At 44.8% G+C, this 21,061-nt stretch overlaps 1 protein-coding gene across 2 annotated transcripts in view; it reads left to right on the plus strand.

Annotated features, from left to right (window-relative positions):
• Positions 1-21,061, plus strand: part of TMEM94 (transmembrane protein 94) — a 95,512-nt gene that overhangs the window by 25,952 nt on the left and 48,499 nt on the right. Inside the window, exon 1 of one of the 2 annotated variants that reach the window (XM_077833051.1) lies at positions 18,143-18,227. The exons of the other annotated variant lie outside the window; for it this stretch is intronic. The gene's annotated coding sequence lies outside the window, so the exon portion shown is untranslated. Of the gene's footprint in view, positions 1-18,142; positions 18,228-21,061 lie in introns of those variants that run through there. 2 annotated transcript variants of the gene reach the window in all.

The raw sequence follows: 21,061 nt of genomic DNA on the forward strand, positions 1-21,061 counted from the left end.
GCCCTAATGTCTGAGCCTCCTTACACGGTGTTCTATAAGGACAAAGTTCAGCTCAGGCCACATCTGGGTTTTCTCACTAAGGTTGTCTCCCAGTTTCATGTTAACTAGGATATCTTCATCCCAGTTTTCTACCCTAAGCTGCACTCAAGCAACAGGGAGAAAAAACTTCATTTGTTAGACATTCGTCGGGCATTAGCGTTCTATATCGAGCAAACGAAACTGTTCTGGAAGTCCGTTTAGCTGTTTATCGCAGTAGCAGACAGAATGAAAGGACTTCCAGTCTCCTCCCAAAGGATTTCATCATGGATCACATCCTGTATCAGGGCTTGCTACGATTTGGCGAAAGTACCGGCCCCTCCACTGACAGCACACTCCACAAGGCATCCATGTTCCGATGCAAGAGATCTGCAGAGCCGCAACTTGGTCGTCTATACATACTTCTACCTCACATTATGCTATTACACAGCAGGCTAGAGATGATGCAGACTTAGGTAGGGCGGTGCTTCAGTCTGCGAACCTTTGAGCTCCAACCCTCCCTCCAAAATTTAGGCTTGGTAATCGCCTAATTGGAATTGACATGAGCAATCACTCGAAGAAACAAAAGGTAGGTAACTGTTTTTTCAACTGTTGTTTTTCGAGATGTGTTGCTCATGTCCATTCCAATATCACCTGCCTACCCCTCTGTCAGAGCAATCTGGCAAGAAGGAACTGAAGTGGCAGCAAGTTGGCACAGCCCTATATTCAGTGCCATGAAGGCGCGACTGTGACACTCTGTACCTCGGGGGAACACCCTACACACTCATATTCATATTTATAAAATGATTGTGTGGTATCCAATGCAAAGTTTATGTTTGGTGTCTTCGGATGGCTCATGATGCACTGAGCGTGGTTGTTAAAGTGATGTTCTAGTAATTGTTACAGTAATGTTATAGTAAGGTTATAGGTAATAATTTCATCTATGTAGTTATGAGGCTGAAAATGTATCCTCATTGCTTAAAACAGTGATTCTCAAACTTTTGTACTGATGACCCCCTTCATGTAGCAAGCCTCTAAGTGTGACCCTCCCCCCTTATAAATTAAAAACACTTTTTTATATATTTAACACCATTATAAATGCTGGAGGCAAAGTGGGGTTTGGGGTGGAGACTGACCACTCATGACCCCCCACATAATAACCTCACGACCCCCTGAGGGGTTCCCGACCCCCAGTTTGAGAACCCCTGGCTTAAAATAAGCCCAGGCAAAAACTCTCCAAGAGCAAAGAGACAGTTCACACCTCATCAGGGCAGGTATGGGACAAACCCAGCCCAGCCTCACGGGAACAAAGGGAGCTGGCCTAGGTAGCAACAAAAGAATCTGTTCTCTTGTGGGAGTCACCCCTTTCCTTGGTCAGTTTGGAACTGTAAATAGGTAATGCTCACCTGACTCTGACTGGGGGTGGGTGGGAGGGTGGCATGCTCTCTCGCTCTCTCCTACCTACATCTACAGACACCACACCAAGCGACTGAAGCACTAATCAAAGGGGAGAGCCTGGCTGAAGAGCAACCAGCCAGCATGTGGTGAGAGGCATCTAAGTTTGTAAGGGCACTGAAACAATGAGGAGTCTGGTGGCACCTTAAAGACTAATAGATTTATTTGGGCATAAGCTTTCGTGGGTAAAAAACCCACTTCTTCAGATCCATGGAGTGAAAATTACAGATACAGGCATAAATATATATTGGCACAAGAAGAGAAGGGAGTTACCTTACAAGTGGAGCAGCTTACATGCCAGAGGCTGTGTGTGAACCACCCAGGAGTGGGGGCTCTCACAGCAGAGCAGGGTAAGGCTGGCTCCCAGAGTCAAGGATTGGAGTGACCTAGCAGATCACTGGTCCAGATAACACCAGATGGGAATGTCACAGCAACCTAAGGGGGCGCCCAATCTGACCTAACGGGTACTGCTAGGGAGAAACCTTCTGGCTGCCGTGCACGCCGCATGTGCACGCCTAATTGGAATGGTCATGAGCAACACATCTCGAAGAACAACAGTTACGAAAGGTAGGTAACCATTTTTTAGGTAAGCCCTTCCCTGCTACTGCCTCCAGAATGGACATCTGTCACTGCAGGAAATAGTTCTGCTCCTTTCACCACACCAAGCCAAGGAGCTTAAAGTTGTGAAAGAGCTCTATGTGGCTGCTAAAGTGCCAGGATTGATCAAAGGACTTCTAATTTCTCCCCAGGGTCTTTCATGCTCTTGGTTTCTACCCCTGACAGCATCCAGCTAGTCCAATGAGAGCTGAACAGGATTCTGGTGAAACCCTTGGTTGATCTGAGGAGTTTCTGTTGATTGATTCCCTTCAAGGGCTGAAAGTCTGTGCTACGTAGTAGTTCTTACTGCCTAGAGAACAAGAAACCAGAATCTAGGACTGACCCTATCTTCTGCATGGTAACTTACCTTGTCCTTTCTTGTTGACGTCACTTGTGTTCGGGAGTATTGTCCGCAGCTGCTGATCCTATACCCCATCTTGTGTGGTGTGAACTTTTGCATCTCACGAATCTCCATACTGCCCTGTCCTCTCTTTCTCCTGCCTGTGACATAGTTCATTGCCCAAGGTAGGACAAGCTTATCAAATTGCCAGGCCATGAGCAGAGCAAATGGTGGTGTAACGTATTTTTGAATGGCTGCTGCTTCTATTATTGCTGGAGTGCTCTCCACTGACAGATTTTCATCAGCATTAAGAGACCTTGCTTCACTGAAACGCTAGGTTGTTCTTCTGAGTTGTTAAAAATCCTCTCTTCCCCCTTTTAAAAGTACTGGTAATAGAAACTGGGATTTTAAAAAAACACCCTTATTTATATTTTCAGTAGCAATTTAAAATAAAAGAGACACTGCAGAGCAAGGCAGAGAGTAACCCAGGAGTGGTACCAAAAATCTCTTAAATCAAATGTGCAGTTTTCCCAGTCTGTCTCTCCCCTTTCTGCCTGACTTTTAGTTTTTGTTAATTTTTTATGCCTTTTTAAAGGTGAAAGCTAATGTTGGTGAAAGGTACCAGATTTTACCCTCCAAGATCTATAATGTGTGTACCAGCACAAAGAGCAAACTCTTCCCTACTTCCTCACTTCCCTGCCAATGTGCCTCAACCCTGACCTGGAGGGACTAGCTCTAGCGAGGAGGGGGGAGTTCAGTTTCCATCACTGTTCCTTGGCGTCTTCACATCAGAAATGGAATACTTGATGGCAGTTTCAGAAACTCTTGTGCTGTCAGGACCCTGACTGGGACTGCCTACTTATTTTTACACAAGTGGTTATGAAGAGCTGATCAATGGTAATGAGGTTAAGTTGCCGGTAATATGGTGTCGTGGTTGCCGGTAATATGGTCTCCTGGTTAGAGCAACAAACTGGGACTGAGGAGATCTGAGATCTCTTCCTGGCTCTGCTGCTGGCCTGCTAGCTGACCTTGGGGAAGTCACTGCACTTTTTTGTGCCTCAGTTTCCTTAGCTGTAAAATGGGATAATAATACGGACTTCCTTTGTAAAGCACTTTGAGATCTACTGAGGAAAAGTACTACAGTAGAACCTCAGAGTTAAGAACACCTTGGGAATGGAGGTTTTTCGTAACCCTAAAATGTTCTTTACTCTGAAAAAAACCTTGTGGTTCTTTCAAAATTTTACAATTGAACATTAACTTAACACAGCTTTGAAAATTTACTGTGCAGAAGAAAAATGCTGCTTTTAACCATCTTAATTTAAATGAAACAAGCACAGAAACAGTTTTCTTACCTTGCCAAATCTTTTTTAAACTTTCCTTTTTTTTTTTTTAGTAGTTTACATTTAACATAGTACTGTACTGTGTTTCCTTTTTTGGTGTGTCTCCTACTTCCTAATTGTGTAATTCTGGTTCCAAATGAGGTGTGTGGTTGACCAGTCAGTTTGTGTAACTGGTGTTCATAACTCTGAGGTTCTAGTGCAGTGTTTTTCAAAGTTTGGGTCGTGACCCAGTACTGGGTTGCAGCATGTAAGGAACTGGGTCGCCTTGCTCAGCAACCCAGCGGCTCTGGTCAGCACCGCTGACTGGGATGTTAAAAGACCTGTCGGCGGTGCTGCCCAGCTAAGGCAGGCTAGTGCCTACCTGTTCCGACACCGTGCTGTGCCCCGGAAGTGGCCAGCAGCAAGTCCGGCTTCCCGGCGAATGGGAGCTGTGGGGAGGGGAGGGGAACACTTGAACTTGAAAGTAAAAGTTACCTGTCCCCTGAGCCAGATCATTCCCCTTCCCGTGTGGTATGTCCTATACCCCCTCTCTTTCTACTTTCTCTCCTCAAAGCAGCCTATATGGCTCCTGTCTGAGCATCTGTCTTGTATGTCCCTTATGTACTGGCCAGTGGTTATTGTCTTTGAATCCTCAGCTATACCTCTTCCCTTCCCTTTCCTGCTCTGCAGCTTCTCTAATACCTTGTCTTCTCCTCAAATCCATCTTTATTCTACTGGCTTCTCTCTCTTGTGTCCCAAGTTGAATCTGCCTTTATTCCCTGTCCTCTACTCCAACCCCTAGTTTATCCTCAGATTTGTTTATTGCAGCTTCTGTTTCTTTGAAGATTCAGTCTGTCTTTCGAGGATAGATACACAACCAGATACAACTTGTGATGCCAACTGCTAACATCTTTGATGTCGATCCAATGAAAGAGGGATGCTTGTATATCATGGATGGTTGTCCTGTGTAGCATGCCATAGGATAGTGATCTCTAGAAAATATGGTTCAACAAGAATAATAGAATTAATTTATTATTTTGGGTTTGCTACTGAAGACTGGCATGTCGGAGCCAGGCTGAAACCAAGAAGAGTTGGAAAAAAGTTAGGACCTAAGCAAGTTAAAATAGTTTTTCTGACTCTGACATTTTAAGGTTCTGACTCAACACTAAGCATATATGTATTGTTCCTGAAGACTCCGCTGACGGTTCTAGCTGCAATGGTTTAGGGCTCCAAAAGTCTTCATGCAGAGTTTAAAGAAATCCTGTAGGCAGCATAATGCAACTCACTTCCCAAATTTTGTATTGGGTGTGAGTTTGGTGGGTGTATGAGAATTTCCCAATCCTGATCACCTGACCACTCCTTGCTTTTGTGGCATTCCAGTTACAGTAAGCAGCTGGGTTTAGCTGTTTACTTGCTAGGAACTGTGCTGAAAAGAGAATGGAAGAGAGAATTGTGTTGTTTAAGACACTTTATTCCTTTGAGCAGTTTAAGATGGTGTCATCTAGGAAACAAAATGCCCTGGAGAAAGATACAGGGTGTCTCTTCTTGCACCCCCTCCACACTCTCTCTCTCTCGTAATGACACTAGGTGCACTCTCAGCTTTCCTTCAACTTTGGCCGTACGTATTTATAAGGTTGCATACAAATATGTGGCTCAGTACAAGTGTAGAGAGAAGAGCCCTTAGAGCTGGTGATACTATGTGATCATCTGGGTCTCTGCCTGTAGATTTGGTTCTTAACGTGGGACCCAGGGTCTCTGCACTTATGATTTTAAATGGCGGACTTTGCTGATGCTCATGACGCTTTGGGGGTTCAACCCAGACCAGCAAGGGGTTGTGTGACTGTCTGCCGTGCAACCCTGGGTGCCTTAAATCAGGGGTCTCAAACTCAAATGACCACGAGGGCCACGAGGACTAGTACATTGGCCCGAAGGCCACATCACTGACACCCACCCTCCCCTAGTGCCCCAGCCCCGCCCCCACTCCACCCCTTCCATGAGGCCCTGCGCCTGCCCCGCCTCTTCCCACCCCTTCCCTGCCCCCATTGCAGCCTCTTCCCTGAAATCCCCACCCCAACTCTGCGGGGTATGATGGGGGCTCAGGGCAGGGAGTTGAAGTGTGGGAGATGTGTGGGGTGCAGGAGGGGGCTCAGGGCAGGGGGTTTGGCTGCAGGAGGGGTTTGGGGGGCAGGCTCCGGCCTAGCATGCACCGGGGACAGGGCAGGCTGCCTGCCTGCCCTGCCCCTGCACTGCTCCGGGAAGCGGCTGGAACCTGGGGGGGTTGGGGGGGGACAGGGGTCTGTATGTTGCTCTTGTTTCCAGGCACCACCCCCCAGAGCTCCCATTGGCCGGGAATGGGGAACTGCGGCCAATGGGAGCTTTTGGGGAGGTACCTGGAGGAGCGGCCAGGGCAACACACACACCCCTTCCCCCCCCCCCCCCCAGGTTCTGGCCACTTCCCGGAGCGGTGCGGGGGCAGAGCAGGCAAGCAGGGAGCCTGCCCTCCCCCTGGTGCGCGCCGGGTCGGAGCTGCTCTACGTAAACGCTGGGGGGGGCCCGCGGGGAGCTGGCGGTCTGCAGAAAATAACCCCGCGGGCCACATGTGTGAGATCCCTGCCTTAATGCTATGCTGCTGTGGCACTGCTCTGATGCCAATAGCCAGCCTACAACCATGCAGGTCACACCCTGGCTTCCACCACAGTTACTTTATGCAGGGAGACCCCAACACCGCCCCGCCCTCATCCCATATGTCTGCCCTGCAATGTTCCAGCACTCTCCTGGAACACTCAGAGAAGCTACTAAATTTGCTGCTGCTTTGAAGAAACAGTAACCAGCAACTCATTAATTTAACCTGGGTTTGACAAACACTCTATTTTAATCAAAGCACTGAATTGTTTTATAATAAAAGTAAAACAAGTTTATTAAACAAAAAGTCACAGGTTTAAATGATACCAAGTATAAGGAATAAATATAGAAAGGGTTACAAGCAAACAATAATAAAAATATTCTTCTAAAACTAAAACTTAATTTCAGCAAATTACAATCTTTGCCTAAGCAGGTTTCTTACTATACTCCGTTCCCAGAGACTTCAATCCCCCACCCACTTGAGTGAAGGATCCAACATTCTGTGATTTCAGGAGCTCTGGCCATTTTAGTCCCTCATTGATGGATAACTATGGTTCTCTCCCCTTTCTTTTTAAAGTCCAGTAAACATTTGAAAAGTAAGCCCAGACATAGCTTCTCTCTCCTGTTGGGGGGTAGACACCGTTATATCTTCCCAAAGTTCATTGACACTGCTTCAAGAGGCAGGAAGGCTTCCTGGGGGTGCAGTCTCCATCCCCCATCAAGATTAAGTAGTCATCTTTCCTTACTTGCTCTCTTGATGGCTTTATTTACCTTGCATGTAAATGTGCTTTGGTCACACTTTGCCTAATTTACAACAGAGACACATTCGCATTCAAGTAGGTGGAAACCACGTTTCTTTGTCTGGAACATGTCCGGCTTGGGCATGGCTTGCCAAATACATTTTAAGAACACATTTGCAGCACATATCTATTAAGTCCTTTTTGGGTTTACCGTACATCCATCATGCAACAGTATTAATGATCAGTGGGTTATTAGTTTTCCAGTGATCTATTACATGACGAGAGTGTGCCAATGGCATTGGGGTGCTCTGTGGACCATGTACTGATTTAGGCATCTGGAGCTTGGAGAAAGAAGAAGTCAAACCAGGGTTCAGTCAGTACTGATGCCTGTGACTGACACAGAGGGCAGAACATTTGGCCAATCATGTGTTAGGAAGCAGAGCTCTACTGTGCAGGCTGTGGTCACCCTTCTCGTGAACATGAGGTTGTGGTCAGTGGAGAGTGCTGATGCTAGCATGCAATGCTCCAGCTTTATCTGAGTAGCCAAGCTACACTACATGTAAGACTGTTACTCTTCAGAGGTTGCTGCTGTATATTCAAGAGGTGAGTGGTTGCAATCTGCTCCATTTTACACAGGTACAACTCTCAGGATCTTGTCAAGCTGTCAACGGGGCCATTGGTTTGGTGATGTGTGGGTGCCCCATCCTAACCCCAGATTCAAGGTCCTTCCTATCTTGAGTGGTGGTAGTTGTTAAATATTTTTCTTTCAATTAGGATCAGGGCCCCATTGAAGTAGAAATTGTACAAATACTTATGGGTCATAGTCCCTGCCCCAAATGTGTAATGATTAAGTTTCCCCTTAGAGGGGAGCATCTGCATAACAGGATTAGAGTGAGTCAGTGGGATTGACTCCTTCTTATCATCCCAAAGGTCCATTTGTCCATTTCCCTGTAGTCCTTTTCCAGCTCCACCCCGGGCTTCTTGCATGTGCTCTGTTTCCACTAATCTCATGCTCTCCATGTGCCACTGTGTGGCCGATGACCAGGTCTCAGTAAGTGGCAAGCCTCCGGCACAATGCCCTGCTATTGAATAAGCTGCACTGCACCTTCTGTTTGAGCTCCCAAGGCGCACTCTATGAATATTTGATGCTTAGGGGGCACCTGCCACTCTCTGCATCCTGAGTGCTGCTGGGAAGCCCTGCTGGGAACAAGAGTGAGGGAGAGAGAAACATCAACTCAGCTTGGCAAATCAGGCCTGTAACCACCTTGAATCATTTAAATAATAACTTTAAAATATTGAGCTTGAGCCCCAAGGTGTTAAGCCATCAGTGTGCTGCTGTCTCCCATGGACACCTTTAATGGGGAGATAGAACTTGATAGATCTTTTCCATCTCTCTCTAGTCTACCATGCTGGCTTCCTCCTTGTAGTGTATTTGCTAGCATTTTGTCCTGTCTAGTTTGCCATCAGCTTTTCCATATGTCCTTATCAGTCAGTATCCTCCCTTACTGCATATGCAGATATATCTGCATACACGCACACGCACACAAGGTATCTGGCTGTGTTGGCTCCATTTGATGAATGGGTCATTCTTACAGACATCTGGTGTGATCCTGTATGAACTTTCTTCTTTTCCCCCCCATCGCTTCCCCCGCCCACCCCGCCTCCTTGCTGGATCTGCAGCGTGACTGGAAACAGGCTGAATTAATCAGCAGATTGGTGCTTCACTCTGCTGCTCCTGTCTCTTTCTCTGCAGCGTTGGGCTCTGTGCATGTTCTCTCGCCCTCTCTTTCTCTGAGGGCAGCAGTACTGGAAGTTGCTGCTGAAGGTTCCAGGTGGTACAGGGATTCAGCCCAGATGCTCTTTAAACAGGCAGATCTGTGGATACCCCACCAAGGCAAATGCTGCAAAGTAAGTTTCTCTCCCTTAACGTTTAAATTCAAAATGGCTTGTTTTCCCCTGCAGCCTCTCTGATCAGATGGTGCATGAAGGGTCCTGAGGGTCTGGGGAAGAGCCTAAGGGCAGGAAATGGAGCACTGAATGGGGTTTTTAGATGTGATGGGGTTTAGGGTATGGGGTGGGAGGACAGAGAAGAAGCTTTTAATCAAACTGAAGATTGTAACCTTAAACGCACTGATGGAATCTCAAACAATCTGAGCTACTGATTCCTGCATTGCTGCCTCTATGTTCAATGACTCAAGTTTATCTGTATTTTTTTTTTGAATGGTTAGCTCTGGATGAGCCAAAAAACCCCCACCTTGAAAAGCGGGACTTGCAGTAGACCTGCTAGATTGTGCTATAGCCGTAAGCCACAAAGTCCTTAGCTAATGAATGGGAGATAGGGAAGAAACAAAGAGGGTAGTGAAAGATGTGTTGAAGTTTGGAAAATTTCTTAGCATCACCTGCTCCAGGGAGGTGGATTAACAATTCTTGGACCAAATTCAGCTGTGGTGTAAAGGGGTGCAATTCCCACATATGCTAAAGTGAATTTCAACCCCTATCTCTTTCTGGAGTTAGGGAAATATTGTAAATATATAAATGCTAATAATAATAAATGCTTAACAATTACATAGCACAATGCAGCTTCAAAATACAGCACAAACATTCACTAATTCCCCAGGCTCCCTTGTGAGATATGTAGGTAACTAGGTTTGGGGATTTGCTGCTGCAAACAGGACCAAAGGGACAGACTGGAGAAGGTGCTGATGAAAAGTGGACTGTTACCTGGGGAATTGTTTCTTCCCTCTTTGTTGAATGAGAGAGAGAGAAAATATGTGCATGTGTATGAGGGAGTGAGAAAGTGCTGGGCTTTGCATTATTGGTGCAGAGCGGTTTATCATGGCTATTGGAATCTAACTCCCTGCTTTAAAGCAAGCTTTTAAAAACACTTCTTTGAATGTCATTATCTGGATTAAATTAGAATCTGTTTACACCAAGATCCAGTTCTGATTTACAGGCCCTGTTAGTGCTGCTCTGTCCAGATCTCTTGTAGATTCGCAGATCCCACTAATGCTGCTGAGTTGGTTCACAGTGTCAATCTGTGGGCCCTGTTAGTGCTGAGTAGCAGGGAGTCTCAAAGCCAACTTCCAACCCAGAGCTCCTGCATTCTCCCAGTTACCTGGCGAAGCATAGGAGCTCCTCTGCTACAGGACAGGGAGGGGTCCAGATTGCCTTTCAAGTTGCTCCTGCAGGTGGACAAGGTATAGGGAGTTTTGTTTACCATTGTGCTCTATATTAATCTGGGCAGTGCTGTTCTGAGGGCCGCATATGCACCCAGGTAGAGCCAACATGCAGCTTGCTGTGGGGTTTGTCTATTTCATTGGATTTTGGGACCACTAGTGGCTACGCTGAGGCCATCAAATTCATAACACGTGATTCTTAAAGTATGGTTAATGTCTGTACCCAGTGCTCCTTCTAGCACCTGTTCCTGCTTGTTAAATGCTGCAATGGTCCTTGCAGAGATGTGGTATAGTTTGTGGATCTGTATGCCTTATTAGAGATCAGAATTTATTTTCTCTCTGTTTTCCTGTGGCATTCATCACTTAGTATCTGGGCACCTCATAATCAGGGGTTCTCAAACTGGGGGTTGGGACCCCTCAGGGGTTTGCGAGGTTATTACATGGGGGTTCGCAAGGTGTCAGCCTCCACCCCGAACCCCACTTTGCCTCCAGCATTTATAATGAGGTTAAATATATAAAAAAGTGTTTTTAATTTATAAGGTGATCGCATTCAGAGGCTTACTCTGTGAAAGGGATCACCAGTACAAAAGTTTGAGAACCACTGACATAAATGAATGTATTAATCTTCCCAACACCCTTGTGAGATAGGAAAGGATTATTATTCCCATTTTAGAGATGTAGAACTGAGAGAGTCTATGGCAGAACAAAGGGCAGATCTTAGCTCTCCTGAGTCCCAGTCCAATGTCTTAACCAAAAAATCATCCTTCCTGTTTATTCAGTGTGGAGTGTATGTGTGTCGGGGGGTTTTACAGTCCAGATCACTGAACAGGCATCATGTTGCCAGGAGCCAGGAATCAGACCTCGTCTCAACTGCATCTGTGTTTTCACTAGGAATGAGTATGAGAAAGATATTAGGGGTGTAGATAATGATGTGAAACTTGTTCTCAGATTGACCTGTCCATTGGCCTTGCCCACCGTATACCTATAATCTCGTATAGTGGGCTTGCCATTGCATACAATCTGTTCACTAACAAAGCAGCTGCAGTCAGACAGGGAGATCTAGTGTGCTGATGAAGGGTTTGAATAGGAACAAAAAGATAGCCCTCTGCTATCACAAATTTGTAATAAAAAATGTTGCCCCCAGGAAATTGCACAGTGTAATGTATGTGATACCTGCCTCTGTGATGGGGTCAAAATGAACAGACCATGTTGTCTCTTTCCTAACTATGAATATGGCTTGCAATGTTAAATGCAAATGTGTCTGATAAAGTAACCGCTTCTCATATGATTTTGAAACTGTGACTAATCCTTGTGTACCAGAAGGGCCTGATCCATGAAATAGATTAATAGCCTGCAAAATGTCAGTGTTAAATTACAAACAGCCTTCCTGTTAGAGGCATGCAAAGTAGCCTTCAAACAAGGGGGGAAATAGTCTGCTGCCCCATTTTCCCTCTCCCATTCTTTTAATCTGAAAAAGATTTGAACCAAAGAGTTGCAAAAATGAAATGTACTGTGTGTATCCAGGATTGGGAAAAGCCAGGCTATGGGGTATTAGATTGAGCTGCCCTGTGCTTCACTGTGTCTTATGAGTCTTCTGTTCCTCTTTCTTTCTTTTTCAAAAAACTGTATTTGCACAGACATTTATAGTTAAGTACCTGATCCTGCAAGGTACTCTGTGCCCTCAACTCCCCATGACTCTAAAGGGAAAAGAGGACATCTCACACCTTGCAGGATTGGTCCTGTAAGTAGACATGTGCAGAAGCAAATGGAAAGGTAAATATCATAAATTAATTGCTGTGCTTTTGGCCCAGCATTGTTTGGTGTACCAAACAAATATGTTAGCACATAGGTGCTGGAACTGGGAGTACTGTTGCACCCCCTGGCTTGAAGTGGTTTCCATTATATACAGGGTTTACAGTTTGGGTCAATGGCTCTTAGTACCCCGTGTTAGCATGTAAATCTTTAATGGTTCAGGAAAGCCTAGAGATTTTGTTCTCATTGCAGGTAAGCTCAACCAAGAGGCAATTCCATACATCAGAGAAGATAGTTGAAATAAATTTTGGGGAGAGTGTCTTAATACCTTTGCACACGTGCGCACACATGCAGTGAGCTGGGCAAAATTCTGCTTTCCTATATATATATATTTTTTTTAAATGAGCAAGTAAAATACCATCCATCATAATGGTAAGACTGAACTGTTTACGTGGAACTTTTGAATGGCTGTGAGTGTTAGTGTTAGAGCTGGTCAGGAGCTCTCCATCAGTTTTAAAATTTTTAATGGAAAATGCAGTTTCTGCAAAAATCAAAATTTTCTGTGGGGAAAACTTTGGTTTTTTTGGAAGAAAAAATTGTCTGTTGGGAAAATTGAAATGAAACTATTTTGTTTCAGTTCAACCCAAATCGAAACATTTCATTGAGTCAAACCGAATGTAAATGTTTCTTTTTGGGTCAATTCAACCTTGCTGTGTGTTCACCTATGCTGCCACAGTGCCTCATGGGAACTGTAGTTTGGATATTTCATATTCCCATTCTCTATGGGCTGTGTTGTATGGTTGGAATACATATCCCAGGGTATAATCTGTATAATAAGATTCCAGAATTGTCACTCGTGTATCAATCTGAAGCCTAGACTGTCTGTTGAGTCAGGGGTAGGTGATGGAAACAGCTCCAAGCAAGACTGAGAGCTCTTTTTGTTCAAAATACCACCAGTTTCAGTCATCACTGGGTTTCATGGTCTGTTACCATCCAGTTTTTAAGATTTTTAACCATTTTGACTTTACAAATTATACCAGTGTGGTGTACAGCTAGAGTGAGACATTTCTCTATGCCAAGAGTCTGAGACCATTGTTACATTAGACATAACTCAACCAATTACCGCCTTTACTCTACAGCTAATTTGTATGTAACAATTCCATTGGTTGTATGAGGGAGACTGCACAGATTGTCTGACTGCCACGCTGATGGGACAGCTCAGGCTTTCAGCTACTAGTATAATGTATGGGCCTCCAGGTGCTGAAGGAAGAGATTGGAGTTTACCACAGCTGTAGCTGCTGCTCAGTGTATGCTGAAGGGAGCAGAGATGACCAGATGGGGATTCACTGGAGTAACTAAACATTACAGGAAGAGAAGGCTTCCCTCCCGCTCAGGAGATTTGTCAGATGCAACCTCAGGGGAGGTTGTGGGGGGCAAGGAGAGTCCGTTTGCTGTGAGTCAGAGGAGGTGCACTGCAAGCCCTACACCTACAGAATCTAGCAGATCATCGTCAGCTCCTTAGGCATCAACCAGCCCATAGATTGGCCTGTACTTGAGGGCTGCAGCTGGTGACAGGAGCTGATGATCTGCCAGGCTTTGCAGGAGGAGAGCCACATTGCAGCAGCGAAACTCCCCCCCCCCCCCCCCCTTATTTCCTCTTACCTACCCATTAGCAGGTTTACTGACTCGAGAACACAGGGAAGGGCTGGTGTTTCTGTACCATCTAATCCTGTGGTGCTGAATAGCTTTTCTTCCCTCTGCTTAGCCCCCTCTCATTCCTATAGACCCCAATGAATTGGTTATGCTGGGCAGCAGCTTAGTCTAGCTACCCCTTTCTGCTGTTTGTTTGTGGCCAAACTGACCAGTAATTTGAGGTTGAAGATATTTACTGAAGGCAGAGGAAAGATGAACTAGCTGGCTCTTCTGTTCAGCACCCTCTCCACGTATGCCTATTAGTTTCCTTTAGAAAGTAAAATCATGAATGCGTTGCTCTTCCTGCACTTTTTTTTCCCCTTAATAACTACTCTGTAGATTACAGCCCTGGGCCAGACACAATATCATCCCTGTGAAAAGAGCTGTAATCATTCCCTGTTTACCTGGCTCCTGTCATTGCTGGTGGACTGAGTAGTAATAGGACAGTGCAGGGGTCAGCTCCAGAGAGGCACCAATGTGTTTTACAAATGCTTGCATGTTCTCCAGGTCTCTTGGGTCAATGAAGAAAGTAATTTGGCTATTTTCTCTGTTGCATTTCCCCTTTAAACATAAGTATGCAGGGGCAAAGGGAAGGTGCAGCACTCTAATGAAGTTGCATGATATGGGGCGAGTGTTTGCTTTTGTTGTAACCTGGGATCTAGTTTTCCCTCTCTTTAGATGGAGTCCTATGCTGTATATGGAGGGGGTATTTAGAAGTTGTCCGTGTTCCCATGACCATGTGGCTGCAGGTTAGTCTTCAAGATGCCATTGAAGAAGTGAGTGTTTGAGGTTTTTATTAGTGGACTAGCCATCTCACTGGTGCATTGGCTTTTTTACCAGTAGAGTCTCAGCCCTCTATCTCCTTAAGGAAGCGCACCTACAGGTGATGAAAGGCTGAAGAGATCTATCTCTGAGAAGCTGAAGAGCTCTCTGTTGTGCCATATGAAAAATGTAAAGGTTCACTTTAGTGTGTTTGAAATCTGTCTCCTTAGATGCTGATCACTGAATGGGGTGGATGGATGGGAGTGTGCAGTGACAGATTTTGCTGTGAAAACCTAAAACTGTTCTTACAATGAGCTCAAGATGGTTCTCCCTGCTTGTCTCCTGCATTCCTGGATTTTCTTCCCCTGTTATTGACCTGAGATCCTGAAACGTTGTGTCTGGGTCTATGAGTAATGCCCCATACTCCTGTTATGTGCCTGTGTAGTGTCAGTGATGTGCTAGGTGCTTTGCTATTTACTTGGTGCTTTAGGTGTCTCCATCAGATGTGGTAATGTTTGTTTTGGTGATCTCCTCTCCTAGCATTCTTCCCTCCACTTCCCCATCATAACCCTCTTTCCCTTCATTGCCTTCTTAAGCCTCCTGCCCTTGTCCACAAGAGTCGTCTTTTGCAAACCTACCCTTCACTTCATATAGAGTGACCCTGTGGCAAAAGAATGAAGGTGTTCCAGCTCTGAGACTTAGAGCTTGAAGGGGGCACATGAGTATTTCAGGGACTCATCTAGAGCTTTAGACCTGCATCTCCTTCCTTTGTCTGCTGTGTACATGACATTTCCTCTTTATTGGGAACGTGTGTCTGTGCTAGGCATTGGTGTGGAGTGCAGTCCTACCACACTCCAGTCTCTAGTCTCCTCCATAGCCTGTTGGTATAGCTGTTGGAACCAGCCCAGTGGTCTCTAGGCACACTGTGCTTTTCAGTGACAATCCCTGTCATTATTGCTGCCTTTTATTTTGTATAGTAGAGGGGTTGCTGCTATCAGTCCTTACCCTGTGGCTGGCAGAATGAGCAACCTTCTTTGTGGGTATATTGCTATACTCCAAACAACCACAAAGGCATGGAAAGAAGGAAAGCTTAGTGTGCCCCACACCTCAAGCTCGGTCACTGCTATGTGTGTAGCATTCCAGTGGTGCAGTAGCAGGGCCGGCTCCGGGCACCAGCGTTCCAAGCAGTGGCGGCAGTCAGAAAGGGGCGGCGGTGTTACCGCGATGGCACTTTCTTTCACTGCTTGGGGCAGCAAAACCTGTAGAGCCGGCCCTGGGCAGCAGCATGTGTATTGCTGACTAAATGCCCTGCCCTCTTCCCCACTGGGAATCTTTGTCAGACTCCTGTGTTTAGCTCTGCATTAATGTTACCTGGTCCTCCTGCCAGAGAAACACGGAACGGTTTCCTCTAATCCTATTACCAACACACAGAACGAGAATTCTAGTAGGATTATTTTTAACTCTGTCACAGCTGCAGTTCAGGCAGTATCCCAGGCTCTGCCTTGCAAGAAATTTCTGCTTTAGATTTTCATTTTGCTGCAAAATGCTTTGCAACTTCATCTGCTAAAAGAGAGCTGGGAAGGGGCTAGGTGGGTGCGTTCTAGAGCGTGGCTCGGATTAGAGCATTGGTCTCTCAGCCCTTGAAACCCAGATTCAGATTCTGGTTTGCATCACCAGTGAAAGTCAGTTTAATAACCTAGCTTAGTTTCCTGTAGATAGCCATGCACATCACAGTCCTATCCAGATCTGGAATAGCAAACGTGTGTCCGTCAGAACTAAGGTGCACTTGCAGAGCGCTGTGTGTGTGTGTGCGTGTGTGCAGGTCTTGAATAGCAGGAGTGGTTGAGACTGAACTGCATTGGCTCAGCTATCTGAGGAGCCTGTGACTGCAATTGCAGGAGAAGCTTCAGCTCTTGATTTGAGCTATGCTGGCAGAGCAGTGTCAGCGGCTGAGGTGGGGGGGAGGGGGGGTGTGAAGCTTGCATAGTGCTTGCGTGCATTGTGTCAGGTTCTGGCTAGTGTTAAATAGGCCTTCACTTTTGTTAAGCAGTGAAGTTCACTCTAGCTTTTTCAAGGTGTGGGAGAGTCCATGTTCTCTAACACATGGCAGTACAACCAGTGTGTTTGCATCCACCCTCCTATAAGTGCTCCAGCTGGGATTTGTATTCCAAAGCTCCACTGTACTTCATTTTGTCTTTAAGTAATATTTTTATATCCCTTTTTGGTACTAACTTCATGATCTCATCTGAAACTGCCAGTTCAATTTTCCAGTTCAACAGAGGTGGCTATTAGTCTAATGAAGAAAAGCCACAAGGGCCTAGCTGTATTCTGATCCAGCAGTGTTTCATAAACCCACTGCCCAGAATATGCATAGAAACAGCCAGGGATTATTTAAGGCCTAACCGTGACACGGTATTGGAATATGAAAGTAAGTAGTCTTGTAGTAACATGACTTCTGTTATGGTCATCAAATGGCCACTTGTTTGCTCTTTCAGTAGCCGCCTTCTATAACCTGCTCCTGTGGACTCTTGTCCTAACTTTGCAGCTCTTTATCCTGGGCTGACCTGCAGGAAGCAGAATAACATGGCTGCCCAAAGCCTGAACTTTGAGGGGATACAGCAGAACCTCAAGCATACGAACACCAGAGTTATGGACTCACCCGTCAATCGGACACCATGTGAAACCAGAAGTAACTAATCGGGCAGCAGCAGAGAGAGAGACACACACACACACAAAGAGCAAATACTGTACTGTGCCGGTGTTGCATCTTAAAGGTAGGCACATCTGGACTGCCTATCCCCACCCCACCCCCATGCGCGGGGCAGCCACTTACAGCTAAGAGGTGAAGACGCTGGGGCTGGGAGCCTGAGCCAGCAGAGCAGGAGCAGCCCTGCAGTTTGCACCGCTTTCATCCCCCCTCCCTGCTGGAAGTGGGGACACTGTTTATACACAAGTGCGCGCACACACCCAGGAGGTTGGACAAGCTTGCAAACTCAGTCTGACCTAGGGAAAGAAGCTGCTGAAGCTGAGGAGGGAGCTCAGCTGCTGCTGAAGCCTAGCCTGGAGCGTCAACTGCTGAATCTGGAGCCCAAACTGTGCTTTGTTCAGAGTTACAAACATTTCAGAGTTACAGACAACCTCCGTTCCTGAGGTGTCCATAATTCTGAGGCTCTACTGTAATAGCAAAGCAATCTGCCTCCATTGACCCCTAAACCTACTAAACTCCTGCAAAAAACAAAATAAAAAAAACAACCTCAGCCAGATCAGAGTTTCAGAGGCTAGATTCTCAAAGAAAATCTGAACATTTAAAAAGATACCTTACTAAGAAGAGTGTTTCTGGGTCACAGTGTAGAGAGGTTTTAGAGTGTTAGCCCTTTTAGTCTCTGACTCCAAGTGAACACACATGCAGGCAAATAGCGCAAATAGCAGGGCTGAGGAAAATCAAATGGCTACCAAAGCAGACATTCTGGAGATGCTATCTGAGTTTCAGGCCATAAGAGATGATCTGACAACTAAGCTTCTTGCAGTAAAGAAGGAAGTTGCTGACTTGGAAGAGTAAGTCATTGTGCTAGAGACTGGCCTAAGAGAAGCAAGTGAGAGGGAAACAGCTGCATGGCACTGATGGCGCAGAGAGAGAGAGAGAGAGAGAGAGAGAGATCTACCTGAAATCGGATGAGATAGAAAATTGATTCTGATGATGTTGTTCCTTCTCAAGTAAGGGAGTGCCTGAAAATCTGGAAGGAGACAGTCCAATTCGGTAGGTAAAAATGTTGATCCTGGAGTTGTTACATCTGAGCTCCTTGAAAGGTGTAAAGTGGAGAGAGCACATAGGACACCACTCCCCCTGTCTGGGCCTTATAAATTCAGCAACCTAATCATGAAATTTCATGAGCATTAGTAGAAAAATTTAATTATGAAAAAATCAGAGTGCATTCAGAGGCCACAAGCTGCAATTTTTCCATGACCTCTTTCCCCTAACTTTAAAAAAGAAAAGAGAGCTGAAGGAAATTACAGCAGCACTCAGAAGGGCAGATTTTTGCTGCAGATGGGGATTCCCATTTAAACTCTCATTCAGCTTCCAAAATTAGTATTATACATTAAGTGTCTTCAAACAAGGCAAAAATACACTCCAGTCTCTTGGGATAGAAATCCATACCTCAGATGTACATGAAGATTCTCCAGAGGTAGTAACTACAGATAAGCTGCTAAAAAAACTCTTAGGAAATGATGAAATACAAGAAAAAGAAGATAGGAAAAGAAAGAGAACACATTGGCAATGGCAGAAGTAAAACTGAGCAAGAGACCTTGGATACCTAAGGCATATCCTAGAGACTAACCAGAAGGGATTTCTTGGGAGTCACCAGGAATGAACAATACCTATGTCAAAGTTATAAAGAAAACACTATGAAATTTGCTTTAGTTGGGGTGATCGGTAAAAGCTGTGTACTGTATTTTAAAACGCAGAGGAAATAAAGGAGAATAAGAGGGGAGTTGGTGGGTAAGGGATGAAATCCCAAGAATGGAGCAGACTAGAGGAAAGAGAGGAGGGGATGGGGAGGAGTCTTTAGAGGATCTGTGTAAATCCTCCTTGTAACTCAAAATAATCAGATGGTAATCTATCCCTAAGGGGGTGAGGTCCCATAGGTGGAAAGTGCACCTCCTTTGGATTGCAAGAGAGACAGCTCAAGTGTTCTTGGTGAGAGTACAGGGGTTTAGGGTTCAGCAAAGCATAGTCACTTGGAGACTGTTTTACATGTTATATTGTTTTTATTTGTGGATTTAAAGTAAGGGGAATGCAAAAGAGGGGAGGGAACTGGGAAGGTGGGGGCAATTAATACAAGAAATAGATATGGAAGTGTACAAATACAAATCAAGTCCTATTCAGGCACATAGTTGTGAATGCAACATAATAAGAGATACAAGAGAGACACTGACAGCACAAGGGGTCATGCCATCAAACAGCTAAAAAATCACAATAATTTCAATTTTTTAAATAAATTGAATAGTTACTCTCAATGGTTCTTTCTTTTAAAGTAACATGTTTGCATGTCAGAGGGCTCAATAATGTAATTGAAAGGGAAAAAGCCCTGATAGAACTTTAAAACCCCCGCTCATATTATTTTACCTCAGTATACTCATTTTCAGGAGGGACAAATTATGAGCATGAAAGGTGTAATTGGTTTCAATGGACATGTTTTGTTTCAGCTAAAGAAAAGAGGAATGGGCATAAAATTTGATAAACACGTACCTTTTCAAGTTAAAGTTCAATGTAAGGAGAAGAGGGATGATTTAGATTGTTGAAAGACACAGTTGCTGGGTAATTAATAATGTGTGGGCTCAGTGTATGCTTTCAACCAAAAGGACTTCTTTAAAAGACTGCAACACTTTGGGGAAGGGGAAATTATACTTGGAGGAGATTTCAATTGCACATCTATTCCTGACTGGGACAAATCTGATTTAAAAAAACTAGGGGGACAGGGAAGTGGGAGCAGCATTGACCTCTCTGTGCCAACAGCTCAATTTGTCACCTTGATGGAGAGAATTGAACCCAGTGGAAAAAGATCACACATTTTATTCACACCTTCATCGGTTATATACTAGAATAGATGTAATGTTAATTTGTAAATCCTTAATGAAGCAGATACGATCTGCGAAAATTTGGCAACATTACATGGTCAGTAAAGTGATACTTGATAGCTGGGAAGGGTCCCAGGGATCACTTTTTCGGGGTGGGGGTGGCGGTGGCAGGGAAATGAACTGCTTTTTTCCTCCAAGAAAAAGATTGGGTTGCAGAAATTAAAAAGGACATTGTTCAGTTCTTTCAGATAAATGATACGGACAACATAAAGAGAGGCTTTCTCTAGGAGGCAGGTAAAACACTATTTAGGGATCAGTTGATAAGCAGAGCCTCTCACCTGAAAAAAGAAAGAGCTCAAGAAATACAGCAGAAGATAAAAAGTTTGCAAGACATGCATAAAAACACAGGTTCAAAAAAGTCTATAACAATTAACTAAATATTAGGGGGAAAATGGAATATGTCGATGACAGATGCCACTGAAAAAGCCCTTAGTATTACAAAGCAGAAGTTTTCTGAAAAAGGAAATAAAAGTGATAGCTTAAAGGGATTCAAGAGCAATGTATTATTCCACCAGTTAAGAACAATCAGCAAAAAGATAGTTACGCACCCTAATGAAATGTGCTACTTTTGCTGCTGCTTATAAAAATCTCTATACCTGAGAGAATCCAAGCTCTGAAGTTAATTTTAAAAAAAAATCTGGAATTCAACAGACTTGCCAAAGATAAACAAAATTTTTAAGACTCTTTAGACAAAGAAATAACAGAAAAAGAAATCCTAGTGGCAATAGCAAGTATGGAAAGTGGTAAAACTCCAGGATCTGCTGGCTTTCCAGGTGAATTTTACAAGGTATTTAAGGAGGTATTAGTGAGTCCCTTGAAGGGTACCTTCAACACTATTCTGTTAGGGGAGGAACTTCTGCAACCTATGAAAAAAGCTACTGTGGTTATTCTCCCTAAAGATGGAAAAGATCTCACCTTATGCATTTTCTATAGGTCCATATCACTGTTGAATCA

This window comes from Eretmochelys imbricata, chromosome 14 (genome assembly GCF_965152235.1).
Source record: "Eretmochelys imbricata isolate rEreImb1 chromosome 14, rEreImb1.hap1, whole genome shotgun sequence".
NCBI lineage: Eukaryota > Metazoa > Chordata > Testudines > Cheloniidae > Eretmochelys > Eretmochelys imbricata.